Consider the following 21,337-nt stretch of genomic DNA (forward strand, 5'->3'; position numbering starts at 1 on the left):
CAATTCATTACCATGGCCTTTTTATGTTTAGGTATCAACTTTGTTATTTCTGTCCTTATTGGTTATTTCAGTTCTTTCCAAGTTCCCAGTTGTAGCGTACCTATTACCCTTTTAAACTTATGAACTTAGGAAAGCCTCTATGCCAACCATACTTCAGCCCATATGTTAAAGGTCGCAGCCATACATGGACTGTATGCTTTAGCTCATCACCATCTATCTAGGTGAAAGGTCCCAGACATATGTATGCTAATTTTACCTTCGCTCAACATACAGGATGTGGCCTGCAGGTCCCTCATGTTACAGCCCAAATATACTCTAATATAAACCTATTCTAATAAAATAATCAAATGCATAAGAAAATAAGAAACTTATAAGAAAAGATACGTAGGCAAGCAAGCAGGCTAGTCTTAGATATATCTCATGTACGTCAGTTTGTTGCCAGGACACTTCTGTGGTTGACTCATGTACCCGTGATCAGAACTTCCCCATAAACTCTATTTTCAGCTCTCCAGGGTTTTCCACTGGGCCATTTATCTGTGCAATGCTTATCTGTTCATAGTTCATATTTCCTCCTCTTCTCTCTCCTCCCTCTCCCTCTCTCCTGTACTGGTGGATTTCTCAGTGGTTTTGGTTTGATGAAATCCAAATCTGAATAATCTGGATCAACTCAACTTAGGGGAGCAGGGGAGGGGGGGGGGGGGGCCTCGCCCTCTTCCAGCCCTGGGCAGCCCTGGGCCCAGCAGTCAGCTAGAGTTGGTGCTAACTGCTGTGTGCTCTTGACGCTGCAGCTGGGCCCCTTCCCCTCCCCCCCTTTCCTAGCCCCCCTTCTCCCCCACCACAGGACCCTCCCTCTGGTCTCTGATGTGCTGATTATATATTATTTTTTCCTCCCCTCAGTAGTACCCCCCTCTCAGTTCTTAGTTCTCCTCATCTCTCTCTCCTCTCTCCTCCTCTTTCTCTCTCTCTCTCTCTCCTCCCCTCCTAGACTAGCTCCCGCTTTTTTTACAGGTGCCTAGGTGCCTACCTGTCTGATTGGCTGCAGGTGTGGTGCTCCAAAAGCTCTCTCTCTCGGTGCCTTCTAGAAGAGTCTTTGGCCCCCCCAGGTGCCTTGATCAGCCTGGAGCAACTGCCATTTTTTTTCCATGTGGTCCCCTTTTTAGCCTGGAGCTGAGCTAACATACCTGCTCCTCAGTACTTTCCTGTAGCCATCCGGCCTTGCTCCATCACAATATGCTAACTTGCTGAAGCTAATGTTGTACAGGATATAGGCCTGTAGGTTTCTTCCATTAATGCTGAACATAATGCAAAGCAGTAAATATAATAAAGGTAAGCTAGCCCACAGAGCTACAACATGCAAAAGTAAGAAATATATTTGTAGACACTGGTTTCACTGTTCAGTGTTTGTTTTGTATCATTTTGTGCATGTCACTCGTTTTGGTGTTGGTTACTTACTGGTGTTTGGTATTGTAGTGGCAGCTGGCCTACCTGCCAATGCTTTGTTTGTTTGTTTTTTTGTAATACAACCATGTTCACAAATAAAGGCTTCTATTTTACTGAGAAAGTTTATTTCTATCACTATATCACATTGTATAATGTATATTTCAAATAATAAATACAGCTGGGAAGTTGTATCCAAACAATTTTTCAATACGTCCATTTACATCAATCCATAATGAAAATCCACAGTTCCTCCCCATGGTGCACCTCTCCACCCCATTTCATAAAGTCATCTCATTCATAATTAAAATTCATGACAAGCAATTCCCCCCATTCATTGAGTACAGTGACAGTACTCTATTGTTAACTTTGCTGTAAAAACACAGTCAAACTTACTCTTCTCCCTCTTCCATTGTCCATGCAAGTCCATAATGTGGGAGCACAAAGCATCTCTGATTTCTGTTGCATGTGTGTATTGTGCTCCAGCTGTCCCAGGTACACTGTCTGGCTGAGTGTGCCAGTTCAGCAATCATAGGGCCATTCAGGGGCCTGTGGCTCATCTTTGGCTTCAAAAGATCATGTTCTGTGTCTTGCTGTGCTCTCGACAGACAGCACTGAGGATGCAGGAATCCAAACAGGTCTGTGAACAGTGCCAGAGGGATTTTAATCTGCCAAACGCACATTCAACCACCATTCTACACCTACTGAGTGTGCAATTGAACCTTCTCCCCCCCTAAGATCAGGATACAGTTTCATAAGTGTGAGGTCCCCTAGAGCAGTGGGGACAATTACTCCACTGATAATGTCATGTAGTGGGAATAGTGTCTAAGCTTGTCCATGAATGTAGACTCCTGATCTATGGAACACTTCGGCATCATGAACTTTTCCAATAGAGCCCAATTCAGTGGGACAGAAAATGCCATTGAAATGTTAACCAGCATCTCCTGGATGCTCTCCCTGTTTCCTGAAGCAGGAGTGAAAGCCCAAGCAAGACAAGTTCTTCAAATGGGGACTCCACCAAGTTGCTGGCTCAGCAGGATGTAGTGATGGGTTTTGACAACTTCCTGTAACATGTGGGGTGGACAATCATGTTCCCCCCCCCCTCAATGTACCACAAAGGGCTAGTGTGGCTACAGCTGGGGAGGGTGTTAAGAAGCCTGGGATAGGCAGATTGGACTTGGGTCTGCATAATACACTCCAGACGCCTGAGCACAGGTGTGAGACCTAGGTTCAGAAAACCTAGGATTAACACTCAGTGTGGATGCTCAAGCCCAGTCTTACTAAGAAGACCCTATGGGCTCAAGTCCTACTGACCCTGGGCTTAGATTGCAGCACAGACATACCTAGAATTAGTCCTTGTTAGCCTAGCCTGGGTGGAGCATCCCACTCAAAAGCCCTACCCAAGTCAGGCCAAGGTAACTGCCCACACATGTGCTTTACTAGACTATATGCTGGGATACCCCTTGGTTCTCAGCAGGGTAATGAACTGGGCTGCTCTAGGAATTCATTCACAGGGTGCTTTCTCTCTCTCTCCATCCTAGCATGGAGCTGATGTCTGTAGCCCTGCCAGGAGAATACTTTGTGTAAAGAACGTACAAATGGAATTACTCATTATGGATGCAGACAGCTCTCAAGGTGACAAACAGCCTTTGGCACTTAGACCTTTAATGAGAATGTCATTAAGAAATTCAAAGTGATTTGTAGCACACTCACCCAACTGACTGCTCTTGCATTTAGAGGACCAGAAAGAAATTAAAAGGTAGAGATTTCAGGTACTTTTGCCCAAATTATGGGCCCTACTGATATCACACTACAGTTTTGCCAGAAAGCTGGTGTCAGCTTCTGGCCAACTGGCAGCGCAGGAGGAGGATTTCTTGGATAGCATCTCTGTACAAATGCTGTGGAAAAGCAGGCAAATGTGCAGTTAAAATGCTGAACCAGTGTAGGTGACTTGCAGTGCAGAAAAGATGATGCAGACAGGAAAATACAGCTCTGGTGAAATTATGGGCTAGCAGTGAAGGCCAAATAGCACCTGTGCTTGATTAGCCTCTGTCCTCACTGCAAAGTATCATAGAATATCAGGGTTAGGAGGGACCTCAGGAAGTCATCTAGTCCAACCCCCTGCTCAGAGCAGGACCAATCCCCAACTAAATCATCCCAGCCAGTGCTTTGTCAAGCTTGACCTTAAAAACCTCTAAGGATGGAGATTCCACCACCTCCCTAGGTAACCCATTCCAGTGCTTCATCACCCTCCTAATATCCAACCTAAACCTCCCCCACTGCAACTTGAGACCATTATTCCTTGGTCTGTCATCTGGTACCACTGAGAACAGTCTAGATCCATCCTCTTTGGAACCCCCTTTCAGGTAGTTGAAAGCAGCTATCAAATCCCCCCTCATTTGTCTCTTCTGTAGACTAAACAATCCCAGTTCCCTCAGCCTCTCCTCATAAGTCATGTGCTCCAGCCAGCAGGAGCCAACAAAAAACAGCTGGTGCCAAGTGACAAAAAAAGCAGGGGGGGGGGGGGGGGGGGCAGGGGGGGCGGATGGCTGGCCTGCGAGGTGCCGGGGGCCCCGGGGAGGGCGACCACCGACCTGACGAGCCAGAGGCGAGGCTGGGCGGGGGGCGGCTGGCGCCTGGCTGCGCTCCTCGCGGCAGCTCCGCGCGGCAGCGCGCGAGCGCGCGGGCCGCGAACCAGCCGCCGTCAGGCGGCCCCGCAGCGGGACCAGACAGCCGACTCTCTGCAGTCATGCCTGCTGGAGTCCTGCCCTCCGCTCCCCGGGGCGCCTCCCGCGCATGACTGCTTGGGGCGGCCAAAACTGTAGAGCCGCCCCTGGCTCCAGCCCCCTAATCATTTTTATTGCCCTCCACTGGACTCTTTCAATTTTTCCACATCCTTCTTGTAGTGTGGGACCCAAAACTGGACACAGTACTCCAGATGAGGCCTCACCAATGTCAAATAGAGAGGAATGATCACATCCCTCAATCTGCTGGCAATGCCCCTACTTATACAGCCCAAAATGCCATTAGCCTTTTTGGCAACGAGGGTACACTGTCAACTCATATCCAGCTTCTTGTCCGCTGGAACCCCTAGGTCCTTTTCTGCAGAACTGCTGCCTAGCCATTCGGTCCCTAGTCTGTAGCAGTGCATGGGATTCTTCTGTCCTACGTGCAGGATTAAGTAGATGGATTGCCAGCCTGGGCTGAAGCAGAACTGGAGCTCAAGCTTGTACCCTCAGCAGTGCCTGCTAGCCCAAGTTTAAAGCATCCTCCAGCCTCGGTTAGGAGTTTTTCCTGTGTGGATGGCAAGGGCAGGAGTATGATCAACACCCAGCCTAGAAACCTGTCTTACTCTGCTGTGCAGACATTCACCCAGAGTCTATGGGTGAAACACCCAGCCATACCAGTTGCTGTAGGTCCCAGATGTTCATAATCTTAGTTCTCAATGTTTTTAAAAATGAAAAAACATGCAAAGATTTAAAAATAAAAGCTGCCAATATTTGGCCATGAGTTCAGGCCAACAGAGGGTGCTTTAGGAACTGGGATACACTTACTGCAAGGTGAACAAAGCAGTGTTCCCAACAGGTGCTACATAAATTATTTTTTAAAATAAGAATGTGGGCACCCCAATAGATTTTAGAAGACATCAGAATACTGAGAACCTCATTCACATTCAATCACTTCAGCTGCAAGCATCTAACAACGTTTTGGAAGTATTGTTGTGACAAGTTTACAAAGATCTTTTCTAGTAGCAGGCTACTTTGACTAATTAACAGTGGTTAATAAGCCCTCAAAATTAATTCTTTGGTGGTTTAGTTGTCCATCTACAGCCAATTGGAATACTTGAGTCTTTAAATAGCTTAGAGTGAGCTTGGAGAGGTGTATGTTGGAGACATTTTAGAAGTACAATGCTGCCAGCTACCTGAAAGTCACAGACAGCAACCAACTCATGTCAGCTTCCCTGCTGCAAATGACTTCAAAGGATGATGAAGAAATGGGCGGGGGGAAAGGGCCAAAACCTAAACTCACTGGTGATGGTATAAATCCAGACTAGTGCTACTCACTCCTGTTTACACAGAGGGAACAGTGATCAGAATCTGGGTGAGTCCATTTAAGGGCCTAGATAATATAGGAATTGGTAGTAAGATACTGTGAAATTTACTCCCAAGTGACTTGTACTGTATCTGAATGCATAGTAGAGCTTTGCTTAATAGTGCTTTTAATATATTGTTATAGCAGGTGTGACCAGGTGGCTATGTTCTTTTTCTTAGCACAAAAGCCCAATTGAGACTGTTGGGAAGATGTGCTATGTTGTTAGTTTGGGGTTATGCAAGATTCCATGTAGGAGAAGGGAATTGCACAAGCAGCAAGAGAGTTTGTGCCCTGCCTTGAACTCTGAAGCAGAATTGTTCCCTGAGAAACTGGGCACTAGTGTGGTGTTGAGATTCCCAGAAGAAACCAATATAGTTAAAGCAATAAAAAAAATTATCTGTGTTTAGACCAGGCCTTATAGCTAACTTAGGCCAGGTCTACATTAGAAACTTTTGCTGGTATAATAGCAGCTAGGGGCATGATTCTTTATGACATTTTTATCATGACAAAAACCCCTAGTGCAGACAGTAATACTGGGAAAGTCTTTTTGCAGTTTAGTTTATTTAATCTCAGGAATTGCTACAAGCTATACCAGCAAAAGCACAAAACTCCATCTCCTGATGATGTTTGCTAGTATAGCGATACCAGCAAGCCCTTTGTAGTGTAGGATAAGCTTTAGGCAGAAAGTTTTCACATGGATACAGAACTGACCCACTCACTTCAGCTCAGCATAGAGCCACTCAGGTTTGGCCCAGCAGCCCCTCCATTATGACAGAGGGGCCATCGGGCCAAATTTCAGTGAGTGGCATCGTGACCCAGCGCACCAGGTCACACTGCCTCAGTTTGGAGGCCCTCTCAAAGAGGGGGCCAAGGGAAAACTGCTACTTTTGCCTCCTCTCCCACCACCCCAAGGAGGCTCTGTCCCTGCCCATAGAGGCACCACTGCCCTTAGGGGATGTCTATACTTGTCAGGATCCCAACAAGAGCAGCCAGGGCTAAGGGTCATAACAAGGGCAAACCTGAGGCTGGGAGAAGCAGAGGTGCTCATAGTTGGGTTCCAGGCCAGGGTCAACACCAAGGATCAGAACCTGAGTTGGGTTTCAGGGTCTGAGTCAGGAGGCAAAGTCCAAGTCAGGCCAGGCCAGACCAGGCATTCATGTGCAGGAACAGTCATGGCAACTACCAGAAAGCCACACTGTTGCCTAAAAGCACCCAAAACCACCCTTTGGGTTTATATAGGGCAGGGAACCAATAAGGAGCCATGAGGCTGCTGTCTGTCAAACCCTTGAGGTGGAACTTCCCTGGTCTGTGTCCATAGCAGGTCATGTGAAGTGTAGCACAAATTCCTTCTAGCTGCTGGTGGGTGGCAGCCTGAAGATGCTAGCTACCAAATATCTCTACAGACTGGGTTCTAAACCTGTGTGACTACACAATGTGACAAATAAAAAGTGTGTTCTTAATTCAGGTTAGCTAACCTATGATCCCTAACAAGGATTTTTTTTTTCCAAAAAAAGGGCATGGAATGATGTGATTTACTTGAGAGGAGAAGACTTTAACACTTTCAGAGTGTTACCCAGCATTGACTTGTGATGAGCATGTTCCCATAAGACAGAAGACAATGAAAGACTGTCACTACTGGCAGCTATTATAGTCTCTCCATCAGACTGGCTCAGGCACTAGAGCTTATGCTTCTAAACCCAAGAGTTCATGGCTCACATCCTAGTACCACTATTTCCTCCAATTTTTTACATCCATGTATGGAATGAATTTTGTTATGTGCACCAATATGGAGGTGATGAGTGGCAGGGGTGGGGGCTAGGGGTTCAGAGTGTGGGAGGGGGCTCAGGGCAGATGGTTGGGTGCAGGGTGGGTGAGGGCTCCAGCTGGGGGTGCAGACTCTGGGGTGAGGTCAAGGGTGTGGGAGGGGGCTCAGGGCTAGGGCAGACTGTCAGGGTGTGTGGGGGGGAGAGTGAGGCTCTGGCTAGGGGTGCAGGCTCTAGGGTTGGGCCAGAGATGAGGGGCTTGGGGTGTAGGCTGCCCCAGGGCTGCAGCAGGGAGAGAGGACTCCCTCAAGCTCTCTCTGTGCCACGGCAGCCCCAGGGCTGGGGCCAGGGGAGAGGCCACTTTATGTTGCTGTGGACTACTAATGTGCAGGAAGGGAACTCTGAGTATTTCCATGTGGATTAAGAGGCACTTTGCTGCAGCATGGACTTTCTAGGAATTGTAGTCCATTTAGGTCAGTTTCTTACAAACTTATATAGGTATAACTACATCACAGAGAGGTGTGGAAAATACACATCCCTGAGCAATGCAGTTATACCAACCTAACTCTTGGGGTAGACAGTGCTGTGTAGAGGGAAGGCTTCTCCCATTGACATAGCTACCGCCTCTTGAGGAAGTGGATTAACTACACTGATGGCAGAAACTCTCCTGTTGGCATAGTAGTATCTTCACTGAAGCACTGCAGCTGTGCCAATGCAGCCTTTTAAGTGTAGATCTGCCCTTACAGATGTATTGCCGTAACTTGGCCCAGGATTTATTTAATGGTAGACCAGTTTCCTGGCCAAATTCTAACTTGGGTCACTATATTAATAGATTAGGAGAACCACGGCTGCTACTCTGAAACCTATATTAATAGATTCTGAGTCCAGAAGGGACCAGTATGATCATCTAGCCTGACCTCCAGCATCACATGGACCATAGAACTTCTGCCATATAAATAATTCCCCCAACCAGATACAGTAGCTATCTTTACTTCCTCTTCTACACTGTGGTAGTGTTGCAGTTGCACTGTTAATCTGTTAACATTTTGCATTTAGGAGTTGATGAACCTATTTCTACATAGAATTTATAAAGTTCTTTGGAATCTTTCTGGATTAAAGACCCTATGTAAATATAAACCATTATCATTGTTTTAATAGGATTGACAAGAAGTTATCTAGCACTAGCTTTCTATTTCCTACTCCTAAATCTCCAGTTCAAGTTTGTTTGTACTAGAGCTTTGAGAGCCTCTAACTGTTTCCACCATAATACTTGCCTTCCTCCACTCTTAGCTGTAAATTGGATACTTCTTACCCTGACTAAACTGCAGCTGGTCTTATAACTCCATTGGTCTCCACTAACTCCACCTGTTGTGAAATGCAGCATTTATGCTCCTTTAATTCTCAACAAATTATATATGTATATATATATATAGAGAGAGAGAAACCTATCTCATAGAACTGGAAGGGATCCTGAAAGGTCATTGAGTCCAGCCCCCTGCCTTCACTAGCAGGACCAAGAACTGATTTTGCCCCAGATCCCTAAGTGGCCCCCTCAAGAGCTGAGCTCACAACTCTGGGTTTAGCAGGCTAATCTCAAACCACTGAGCTATCCCTCCCTCCTTGAAAGTAACTTTATTTTGTTTTGTTTTTAACTCTTCATTAGTTACTTACCCTATTCATCCCTAAAATCATATGACTCACTTGCTCTGCCCTCAACTCCCACTGAGATCAAACTCATCTGCTGTTATCCCACTCTACCTTCGTCCCTCTGTTTCTGGCCTGTAAGCACATATAGCCACGCAGGATTTTCAGGAGAGTTAGTGAAATTATTTCCGGGGGAGCCCTCCACCCCCAGATGTAACTGACTTGGTTTAGATTACAAAGAAAGCCTCCCAGAAAGGACAGAATTTTCACCGCCATCACCAGCTGCCTCCTCTCCTCTGCTGCAGGAGGCATGGAGCCCAGCTGTTTGTGATGTGGTCCATGAATCATTGCCAGCATTTGCAAGTTGTTGTCAATGGAGATTCTGCAAAAGCTGGCAGCTGGGGACCTCTAGAGGGTTGTTTTGCATGTAGCCAATTTAGGTTCCCTCCATCTCAGCCCCCCTAGTTATTTAACTAGTTTCCAACAATATTAATGTAAGTGCTCAGAATGGCCATTCCATCCTTCCCCCAGCCATGCTGACAACTGGCAGCAAAATGGCAAGCAAAGGTGCACAGATTTACTTAAAACAATGACAGTCCTAAAAGATGCCTCTATTTGCTTTTCGTCCTCCATTTCTTTATTCCCCCTTTTTAACTTCCAAGTGATTCTGTCCCATCCTGGAGCATGTTCTCTTTCCCCCTCATTTCTGCTGTGGTCACATTTGGGGTAGTTGTAGGGGAAGTGATGTAACTTCTCCAAGTTCCACTCCCAAAATTAGGTCTGCCCATCTGTCGCACCAACATGAGATAACTCACTGTACTGTGCAGATGTTCAAAATGGGATTATATGTCCTGTCTGAGCTGCACTGGGCTCCTAGAGCTTTTTCTTGATGGGGGATGGGTGGGGTGGAAATAAGTGATGATCTTTCCCAAACACCCCACCCGCTTGCAGCACTAAAATGAGAAATTGCTCTCAGTAAATTGTGCAAGTCTGTGACCCTTCAACTCCTTTCTGACCTATGTGGTCAACAACATTCACATTTATATCATTATCACTGGGCAACTGAGCCTTAATTAAATATTGTCAGGTCCATTAAAGACAAGTTGAATCTCTGAAATTCAGGCAAATGAAATTCAGTGAAAGAGGAGAAACAAGGCCATTTAGTGAAATGCTACCTGAAATGAAATTCTGCCTCCTTCCTCAATTTCACAGGTCACTAGAAATTTAATCTCTTCTTTTACTTGAGGAGAAGTATCACTCAACCACCGAAGGGAAGCAAAGGGGAAGGGATGGATAGGTCTGAGAGCTTTGCATTTCTCAAGTGTCAAAACAACTTAGTTTACTGTTAGACACCAACACACAAGATACTTAATTTCTGATACCCTCTGTACAGTATAGACTGGGTCAAATTCTATGCGCATATCTCCACTGATAGTTCATGCTTCACTGACAAAACAGTATATTAAAACAAAGGAAACTGGATCAGTTTAATGGAATATAAATCAAAAGAGCTGATAAAAATTGGCCAATTCATAAATAACTGCATAGTCCAGTATAATTTAAAGATACAGATACTGACTAAATATTTATGTAGCTCAGGTTATAGAAAGCTTTATTTCTGTATTTTTCTAAATTAAATTAAAAGGTACCAAGAACTGAAGTGAAGTGGGCCAAGTTCTCTTCTGGCATAACTCCAACACAGTTTGCATTTACACTGAATGTGGCAACTTGTTCAATAATGTAAAAAACTAATCTGAAATAACTTTGAAAATATAAAACTTTTGAAATATAAAATTAACATAGCACACTTTAAATTGATTAAAAACTGGCTAACTGCTAGCTTTCCAAATGTAATTGTAAACAGGGAATCATCATTGAGTGGGTGTGTTTCTAGTTGGGTGCCCCAGGAATGGACTCTTGGTCTTATGCTATTTAACGTTTTTGTCAATGACCTGGAAAAAAACAAAATCATCACTTAAATGTTTGCAGACAACAAAAAAATTGGGGGAATAGTAAATAATGAAGAGGACTGGTCACTGATACAGAGCGACCTGGGGATCGTTTGTTAAACTGAGTGCAAGCAAACAATATGTATTTTAATATGACAGTGTAAATGGATACATCTGGGAAACAAAGAATGCAGCTATTCTTATGGGATAGGATAATATCCTGGAAAGCAGTGACTCTGAAAAAGATTTGGGGGTCATGGCAGATAATCCACTGAACACGAGCTCCCAGTGCAACTCTGTGGTCAAAAGTGCTAATGCGGTCCTCAGATGCATAAACAGGGGAATGCCTCTGTATTTGGCACTGGTATGACCACTGCTGGAATGCTGTGCCCAGTTCTGGTGCCCACAATTCAAGAAGGATGTTGATAAATTGGAGAGGGTTCAGAAAAGAGCCCCAAGAATGATCAAAGGATTAAAAACCTGCCTTCTAGTGATTGAGCTCCTGGAGTTTATCTATTCATCTTAACAAAGAGAAGGTTAAGGGGTGGCTTGATTACAGTCTCTAAGTACCTACATGGAGAATAAATATTTAATAATAGGCTCTTCAATCTAACAGGGAAAGGTGTAACGTGATCCAGTGTCTGGAAGTTGAAGCTAGACTAATTCAGACTAGAAATAAGGCATGCATTTTTAAACAGAGTAATTAACTGTTGGAACAATTTACCGAGGGTTGTGGTATGGATTCTCCATCACTAGCAATTTTTAAATCAAGACTGGATGTTTTTCTAAAAGATAAGGTCTAGGGATTATTTTGAGGAAGTACTATGATCTGTGTTACACAGGAGGTCAGACTAGATGATCATAACGGTCCCTTCTGGCCTTGGAATCTATGAATTGATGTGTAGTCTCAGCCCACCTCTCTGTAACCAGAGCACAGCTACTAAAGGCCCTAAATTACTTTAGCAGATGCCTGAAGATAGGCACATACTTACATACCTTTCTGAATGGGGGCCATAATGTTGTGTTTCTGTCTGAGATTCAAGAAGAGACTTCTTCCTTCCTAGGGAGTCAGGAAAACTCAAATAATTTCTGCACAAAGACACTGGGGGCCTCCAAGCGACAGAAAATAACTGGATTTTCTTCCTACTGTGCATTAAGCACAGATAAGGATACATAAAAGGGAGGAGATTGTTCTACAAGCCCCACCCCCTCAAACTGTTGAGATCTTGAACAACATCTACATCTTTTGTCTGTCAGGGAACATATGGGTAAAAAACCAAAGATGTCAGCAATGTAAATTGAAGCACTTAACTACTATCTTTAACTACTATCCAATGATCCAATCTCTCTCCCCTTGCACTACTCCTCCTCCCCCGCAAAACAATTCTGAACACAGTTGATTTGTACACAAATCTAATCCAAATCAGGAACCAAATTAATCTGTTTCTCCATCACCTTTGCCCCATTCCAATAAGGCAAAGCAGGCTGTGTATCAGGAGAGCAGCATGATCATACCCATGAATCTTGTCACAGTGATTTATGAATGCCTCTAATACATTCTCATGCACTCCCCCATAAGAAGCTGCATCCATCCAGATCCTTCAGTTTATGTAACAATTGTCTTGGATTAAAAATAAGTGATTTATAAATTTGAGTTTGACAGAGGGGCTAGCACAAACTGAAAGAGGTTTGTGTCACTCCAAATTTGCCCTTTGCTCATATACGCACACACACTGGATATTTGAGTTAAATTTATTTTTAGCTGACTGTACGATGACAGTAATATTAATATGAGAATGACTATCCTAATGCTTACGATAAACCAATGAGTGTGGTCATTATGAAATAGACATTTCCTGGCATCCAAGTGGACTTGTGCTGAATAAAATAGTAGAAGTGCTGTGATTTCTCTACTCCTAACTTGAATCCTGTGAGCTCAACCAAACAATGCAGCTGAGACTTTCAGAGTGCTCACCACTGACCTAATGTTGCTTCCATGGAAGTAATGGGTAGAACTCTCATTGACTTCAGTGAAAACAGTTTGGTCAAATCTACATTCTTGAGAATTCCATCTACAGCTACTACTTCACTATTAAATTAACAACCTGGAAACATGATAACTAATGGCCTATATCAATGATCCCCAAACTTGAAGAGCTAGAAAGCTAGTTTCTCACTGACTCGCAAAGAATCACAAAGTTACAATGTTTGTGCATCATTACAACTCAACACTAATCATGTATCAAAAGCACAATGAAAATAACATAATGCAATTTGGGGACATTGCTCAGTAGAGCCAGTTACAGTACTGGCCAAAAATGTTGTGAAAAACACTGAAGCTGTTTCCATTACACAGTGTTCAAAATGGTCCAATTTCCAGTTTTTAAATTAGTTATTGAAAATTTTCAACTTCAAACAAAAAATTGGGTTTTGCTACAGTCTAAACAATTCAATAATCATTTTTTTAAGTTGCAGAAAAGTCAACAACAATCTTTAATTAAAACCTATGTGTTTTGAAAAAGACTATTTCCCCCCTCAAAGTAAAACTAACTATGTGGAAAACCTTTAGAACAACTCCACTGTTTTAGTGATTGTTTTATAGATTTGTCGCTGTGTTTCATGCCAGGATGAAGACTGATGCTGACAACTTCGTTTTGCTTACTTACTTCTGCCTTGCATGTGGGAGAACGCTCAGCTTATAGTACTCTTCATAGTCTGGGTATGTCTACACTGCAGGCTTGCTGCATATGTTGTTGCTCAGATTCCCCTTCCATCCATACTCAAACCCTTTAAATATGTGTTTGTGTGCATTGAACCTGTGTTCATGTTCTCCACATACTTTGTCCTTCAACTCATTCTTCTAGCCATCTACTCTGCAGTGAGAGGCAGTAAAAGTCTTGAGTACCTATGCACATGCTATTCCCCCAATTTCCTATGCCTCTAGCTTCCAGCCCTTCCTTCTACTTACTTGTTCCCACTTGCCCCATATGCTCTGGAAGCTGCCCTCCTATTATATACACGTGGTCAGCAGTTAATCCTTCAGTTCCACACAGCATACTCCATTTTCTGCCCAGCTCAGCCCAGCTCTGTTTAATAGCAAAATGCTCATCATGTACCAGGCTACTGGCTGACCAGAGGAGCACTCCAGGGTTCTGGTTAACCTCTGGTGTGAGCACAGCAAGGAGCATGATTTTGGGAGAAGCACCTGGGATCTGCATTTATGAGACCATCTCAAAGAGGCTGCTGGTGGTGGACAACTACCAGTCTGGTGTGCTGTGGAGGGAGTGCATCAAGATCCTCCGCAGGGCTTAAGGAGGGCAATGGAAGGTCCTGCAAATCCCCATCTACATGCCCCTATTAAGAGGTCAGCCAGGTGCTTACCACTGCTCTAAATGAGGAGATGACTGTCCTGCATGACAGGCTTCTGTGCAGGGAAGGTTTAATGCTGATGCTGTAGGGAGATGGGAGACTGTGGTAGAAGATGGGATGGAGTCTCAGGACCAGAGCAAGGTGCTGTAAGCCCAGGATCAGCGCATGTGGCTGGATGGGCTAGAGGGTATCCTGGATTCATTCTCTGAGGAATCGCCGTTGACTGGGGCCTGGGAACAGTCTGGAAACTGAGTGGTGCAGGACCAGGAACTGTATCCACAGCCAGGTAAGCACCACCCACTGTCTTTATTAGTGTCATCATGGGGGAAATTGTAGCATAAGTGGCAGGAATTTCCAGCTTCATAGAAGCATATAAGTACAGAGATAACAGAGCACTGGATACAGGTAGTTTTGAAGTTTTATATCGTTTAGGGCATTATCTGTCTGTAGTTGAAGTCAATGGGAGTTTTGCCACTGACTTCAAAGGGAAGCGGATCAGACTTTTATATAGTAGAGGCAATTGGTTGAGCTCATTATTTTCTGTCTGACAATCATCTGGATGTTATCTTGTATTAAACAGAATATCTTCAAACAAAAAACCATTTGGAAAAAGTTACTTCTAATTATTCAAAACAGTTTATGTCAGAACATTTTTGACCAGACCACCACATCTGAGCACATCAAGTGTGCCAATGAATCAACTTTATTAAAGTTCTTTGGAAAGGAATATTATTTCAAGAAAATCAAAATGTATTTGGTATTGCAGTTGCCTCTGAGCTAATGACAAGTGTTGTTGAGGTTGGTGGTCTCCATCTCTCTGAAGCCACTGAATTCAAACATTGAACTACATGCTGATAATTGTTGTTGCACAGGAACTTTCTGTTCTAGCTGCTGAATGGCTTTTATCACCTCCTTTGCACTGATTTTTGCTGTAATTCTGAGAAAAGCTTGATTTCTACACAGTGAAGTGGCGAGGCTATAATTTGGAAACTTTGCAAGGATGAATTATATAAATCCAAAACAACTTCTTGCTAAAACAAAATACAGCTGCAAGAGCTTGGAAATTTCCCTGGTGGGCAAGCTATAAGCCTAAAGAGCAAAAATAAATAGGAAATGAACTTTAAACCAAGAAACTGAGGGTAGCTGAATAATACAAGTCAGCACTACTTGGCATTTTATTACAAAAGTAGTTTTCTTCTGCAAAAATGTCCTTTTCCTGAAAATGAAGCTTTTCATGAAAGATTGTGGACATGCTGTAAGTTTTAACCACCATTTTATATCTAACATTTTAAAGATTCCTCATTTCCCAAAAGATGCATTTTTTCCTACTGAAAATACTATTTTTGGGACATGGGACATTTAAGAAAAAGCTTTCATGAAAAAAGAGACTATCTGAAACCATGCAAAATGGAAACAGCTTGGCCATCTTGTGAATTTATTTTCCCGCTCTTTGACCAATTCCAGCACAAACGTGCAATCTGAAACTAGTGATGTGCAGGAGGTGATTTGTTTGTGACTCATGGAATCCTCTATTAAAGTTTTGCCACCAGGATTAGAAATCCAGCATCTGTCCTGCATTGGGGCTATCAGCAGGAGACATTCAGGGCATGTCTACACTGCAGCTGGGAGTGAACTTCCCAGCCTACGTAGACAGACTCATGCCAGGGGGACTCAAGCTACTATATTACAAATACCAATGTGGACATTCCAACTAGGGCAGAAGCTCAGAGTCTCAAGCCCACCCAACCTCCTAGGCCTGAGGGCCTGAGTTCCAGCCTGAGCTAGAACATCCACATTGCTATTTTTAGCACTCTAGTTTGAGCCCTGCTAGCACTTGTCTGTCTACCTGGGTTGGAAGGTTCACCTGTTCTTTAAAGGAGTCATGTCATAGAACATGGTTGACTGGCTCTAGGACCGCCCCCCCCCACCTCCCATTCCTTAAAAGGGGCCAGAAAACCCTCTACATAAAGTGACCGCTTTGGTACCAATGTTTGAGTGACTAACTTCAGATACCTTAGGCCTGACTTCAGAGGTGATAGTTCAATGGGTGCTCTGGGTGCTCAACACCCTTGAAAAATCAGGTCTCAAGTTTGCCATGCAAAAATTGAGGGATCAAAATTTAGTGAGCACTTAAAGATTTAGTCTCATGCTTCCTGAGGAAGAGAAGGGAAGAATGGGCAAAGTTCTGCAGCCCTAGCCTTCAACAGGAGTGATGCTTAAAGCAAGGACTGAGTGGGGACTTCACTGGGACTATTGCATGAGTATAAACTAATTACAAGCGGCAATATTTGGCCCTATGTTTGCCATTTAATGCTGCAAGGAGAAACAGACTGGTAGTACCTGCTCAGCAACATGGTAGAATGATGAAGTGTATGTGTGACTGTGAAACTTAGCTCAAAAGGTGCTTCCCCTTCCTAGGAGGTGGGAAGGTCCCTCTTCCTGACAAGAATCGTAACCTTGGGGTGTGAGAGAAAGAACACAGATGTGAATAGGGAAGGGCAAGGGACAGTGTGTCCTGGCAGGGGTATAGAGGTGTGGTGTGAATATGGAGATGGTGCAGAAAGCCTGTGGGGACTGTGATATGAGGATGGTGGGGCAGTCTGTAGGGAGACAGTAGGAGCAATCTGCAAGGACTGTGTATGCAGGGAAGACAAGGGATAGTGTGTGTGTCTCCAGAGACAGTGGCTGGAGATGGCAGGTGTACATAGGGTGACCAGATGTACCGATTTTATAGGGACTTTTGGGGGCTTTTTCTTATATAGGCTCCTATTACCCCACCCCCGTCCTGATTTTTCACACTTGCTGTCTGGTCATCCTAGGTGTACACGAGAGAGATGTGCTTAAAGCACAGTATAACCAAAGAAACAATTATGCAACCAACATGATGGAAAGGTTGAGACAGAGGCACTTTCTACTCTAGAGTCTGAAATATGAAGGAGAGTGTCACAGTTTCAGGGTTACCTGCACCTTTGACTTCCCCTCTTGGTCTCTTCTCTAGGGCACCCACTTAAAGGTTTGAGGCTCCAAGCTGTAACCTCTCAGGCTGAAACCAGCATCTCTCTCCCTCCAGACAGGGAGTTTAGGCATCTGCACTTCATTGTGATTTCCCCGGCATGTCTGACCAAGGTCCAGGGCCACAAGAGTATACACCAGTTATCAACCAGCCTTCACAAAATAAAGTACATTTATTCTTAAGGTAAAAGCATTACAGAGAAATATAAAAAATAATAACTGTTCCTATACCCACACTAAAAGCTTACCAGAGGTCACCCATCAGTCGTATGGGGTCCTACTAAACTAAAGTCTTTCCAACCCTTCCGCAAGTGTGGGGCTCCCCACTCCCTAAATGGCCTTTTTATATCAAAAGCCCTTTCTTTGTCTGTTGGTCTCTGAAAACCCAGTCTGAACAGCATAGGCAAGACTCTCCTAGAGGTAGTACCTCACTGGAGGTATTTACAGTTTCAGCCACTAGCCTTAATCACTCCCTGCTAGTGGGGGGAGGGATAGCTCAGTGGTTTGAGCATTAGTCTGCTAAACCCAGCATTATGAGTTCAATCCTTGAGGGGGCCACTTAGGGATCTGGGGCAAAAAAAAAAATTGGCTAGTGAGAAGGGGGGCTGCTGATGATGATGACCTTTCCCTTCCAGTTCTAGGAGATTGGTATATCTCCAGTTTTGTTTTGTTTTTTTGATTCTGGGGGAGCTGTGGTAACCATCCTCACAGAGCTGCATACAATCCCTGGCCCACAATGATACATAAATCATTAAATTAATACAATATGGTCTCCTAAAGACACTGCAAGTGTTTGCAATATCTGTCACTTCTCCCCCATAAAGAAGCCAATATTAGCAAGGGTGACTGTTTGGCACCTTAAGGGAATCCACTGACTTATCTCCTGCACAGAGCATCAGCAACCAAATTTGCATTCAATTGGACATGAATCTTCTGCACCATAATCTTGCTGCACAAGGTTCCATCTCAGAAACTTGGCATTAGTCCCTTTTATTTCATGCAGCTAGGTAAGTGGTGAATATATACAGTGAAAATGTCATGAAAAAGATAAGGCTGAGGGTCCACACTGTGGCTAAACTTTCTATTTCAATAGTTTTTCTCCCAGGGAAGCAATTTCTTGCTCAGGTACACTATGGGGAGCATCTCCCCCTTTTCATCATTCTGTATCAGCATCAGCAGGACTCCACTTGGCCCAAGGATATACATGCACATACATGCCAGGGAACAGCTCAGAGCTGCCTCTCTGCTGTCAGCTTGCAAGTAACCACACAAGTGGCCTGGGGCCAGGATTCTAAGTAATTTCTCAGCGGGTAGCTGGAAGTGCACTCAAACATCCTTAGGCCCCTGATAGCAGCGGCACAACTTGGGGGGGCTGTAAACCGACTGCCCTTCTATACAGACAGAGCGGTAGCCGAGCCAAATCTCAGGGAGTGTCGTTGTGACCTGGTGCACGGGGTTGCAGCTCCACTCAAATTTGGCTGAGCTGTCCCTCTGGCCAGATGGTGAGGTGGCCAGTCCAAATGATGTTGCAGCCTGGCACAGAGAGCTCATGGGCTGAACTGGTAAGAGTGGGGTGACTCCCCATCTGAAAGAGACCCAAGGAAGGGGGCAAGGGACCCAGAATCAGGGAAAGAAAGGGGACTGGGGGGGACCCCTTGGGACCCCCCTCCTCCCCAGAAATATCTGAATTGGTGCCACTGCCTGATGCCCACTCATTTTTGATTAGAGAGCCCAGAGCCATTTGATGGGGAATGGATGGGGTTTATTTGGGGGTTGATCAGTTCTTGAATGGTCAGGAGTCTATCAGCCCACCCACCACCGGCTGCAAACCCCGTAAGCCTAAAAGCTCTCCATCTCCACCCACCCGTGGGCCTTTTCCTCCTCCATCCCAGCAGGAAATGTTGTTAATTTTTTTGTGGTGTGTGTCAGATTACTGATTGGACCATCCGATTCTGCTGTTGGTGGCACCACTGCCACCTGGACCTGCTGAGGATTACCACTAGCCCCTGATCTCCCCAGCACCCAGACAGTGATGAATACCATTCTTGTTGCAATAAAAACATTTCAGATCACTGGGTTTCTTTTGCGGGGGTTGCTTCTGCCACAGCTCTGGATTTAACAAATTCTTCCTTCTGGGGAGGTTCTGGTTGGTGAGGTCAGCTTCGTGCCACTCCCCCTTGAATTTTGTATCAAACCCAGGCCAGCTATCTGCATACTGGTCAGCCCATTTCTCAGCTAAGGTTAGATCTCTTAGATCTTTGTTGATTAACCGTGATTTTAGATTGGAGGGAGGGGGCAGAGTTTAGAGAATTGTTCTAAACCCATTAAATGAGTGGAGCACAGTTACTGCCTGTCATCTGCTTCCCTGCTTCCCTCCAGGGAGCTGGCTCTAAGATTTCCCTCTCCTGCCGGACTCTCTGGTCTGGGTTTTGCCTGAAATCTCGGACCATCATTTCTTTTCTGGTCCTCACACTATAGCAGGTCGACTAGCTATGCCTTTGTCCACTCCTCAGTGATAAGCTGCCTTTCTCTGCATTTCTCAACCAGTTAACTTTTCTTCAGCTGTTTATAACTCATTTTTCCCAGTCTCCCTTTTTGTTGTTCCTTTCCTGAAATGACTGAGACTTTTCTCTGGGTTTTCCTCTTCTACAGCACTTGCTCTTGACACCTTACTGGCAATTCTGCACTGTCCTAGAACACACACGCTGCTACCAGAAAGAGAGGGAGAGGAAGATTTCCTTATGCTCACAAGAAACTTTAAATAAAAAAAGTGATGAAAAAAAACTTTGCCTGACCCTAAGATGAAGGAGATAGATGGTACTATGCTTCATAGCAACTTTCTAATGGATCAGAAATGGACATCAGGAATAGAACCCCAGAGAGAGTGTGAAAAGTTGTCCTGGGCAGAAGCTGAAAGAAATACCCAGTTAATGATCGTCAACCACTGATTTCCAAATTAAAATCCAACACAACTTGCCTTTTTTGAAATCATTAATGCAAAATGTTTAGCCACATTAAATAATCTCCTTAATATTTCTCAAATCCTCTGTAGCAATCCTAGTTTTCTATACCACTTTCATATCACAATAGTAATTTATTTTATAATTTATACTATAATAGTTTCCACCATTGTAAGTTACTCATAATGTGTATATCACAAAGACAGACTATAACTATTGCATCCTGGTTTTAGTTGCACTGGCATATAAAAAGGAAGAACCTTTGTTTTGTTTTTTTTATCAAATACAGTAATTAAATATTTTCCAATTTGTTCCAGAAATAATCTGATAAAAGTGGTGTACTGATAATAGGGTGACCAGACAGCAAATGTGAAAAATCGGGATGGGGGGGCGAGATAATAGGAGCCTATATAAGAAAAAGACCCCAAAATTGGGACTGTCCCTATAAAAATCGGGACATCTGGTCACCCTAACTGATAATTACCAATTTTTTGGACAGATTCTTCAGCTTTCACACACACAAATTCCCATTTGACTTGTGTTCCAAAGCACTGTTGGATTAGACCCTTCATACATACACACACACACAGAAAAAATTTGACTCCTGGAGTATTGCTATAGAAAACCAGCAACACTTCATAAATATTAAAATTGCATCATGACTAGAATTAGTCAGTATTTATATACATATGAATTTTAATGCCTTTAACTAAAATTAGAAAAGTACCTTCTCGCTTTCACTTTGGTGAATGTAACCTAGTGTATCAAGATCACACCCAGGAATTAAAAGCTAGTAACACATGGCATTACATAAAATCTATATGTTGATAAAGATGGGTGTTAACAAGAAGTATGGATAATCCCTATATAAGGGGGACCTTAGTGTCAATTTGTCACTTCTTCTTAAATGCAGTTGGCAGTAACCCTTTTCTCCTTTTTCTCCATCACTAATCCATATGTATAGAAGAGTCCAACATTCAACATCTGACAGGTGCTCTTTTATAAGATGAAAATATTAATTAGGTATCTGAATCACTAATTACTGTTTGTGTCCTTGAGTTTCTGCATCAGTGGGTTTTTTAAGTTTTTCTTCTCCAGATTTTTCACTGCC

General features: G+C 43.9%; 1 long non-coding RNA gene across 1 annotated transcript; it reads left to right on the forward strand.

The window, feature by feature from the left end:
• The first annotated feature begins 5,527 nt into the window (after window positions 1–5,527).
• Window positions 5,528–20,031, forward strand: LOC120374268. The gene is made up of 3 exons (XR_005585970.1): window positions 5,528–5,538; window positions 13,512–13,604; window positions 19,919–20,031. It is a non-coding gene; the product is annotated as an uncharacterized LOC120374268 (long non-coding RNA).
• Window positions 20,032–21,337: the final 1,306 nt, after the last annotated feature.

The sequence above is a fragment of the Mauremys reevesii genome, linkage group 11 (assembly GCF_016161935.1).
Source record: "Mauremys reevesii isolate NIE-2019 linkage group 11, ASM1616193v1, whole genome shotgun sequence".
Lineage (NCBI taxonomy): Eukaryota > Metazoa > Chordata > Testudines > Geoemydidae > Mauremys > Mauremys reevesii.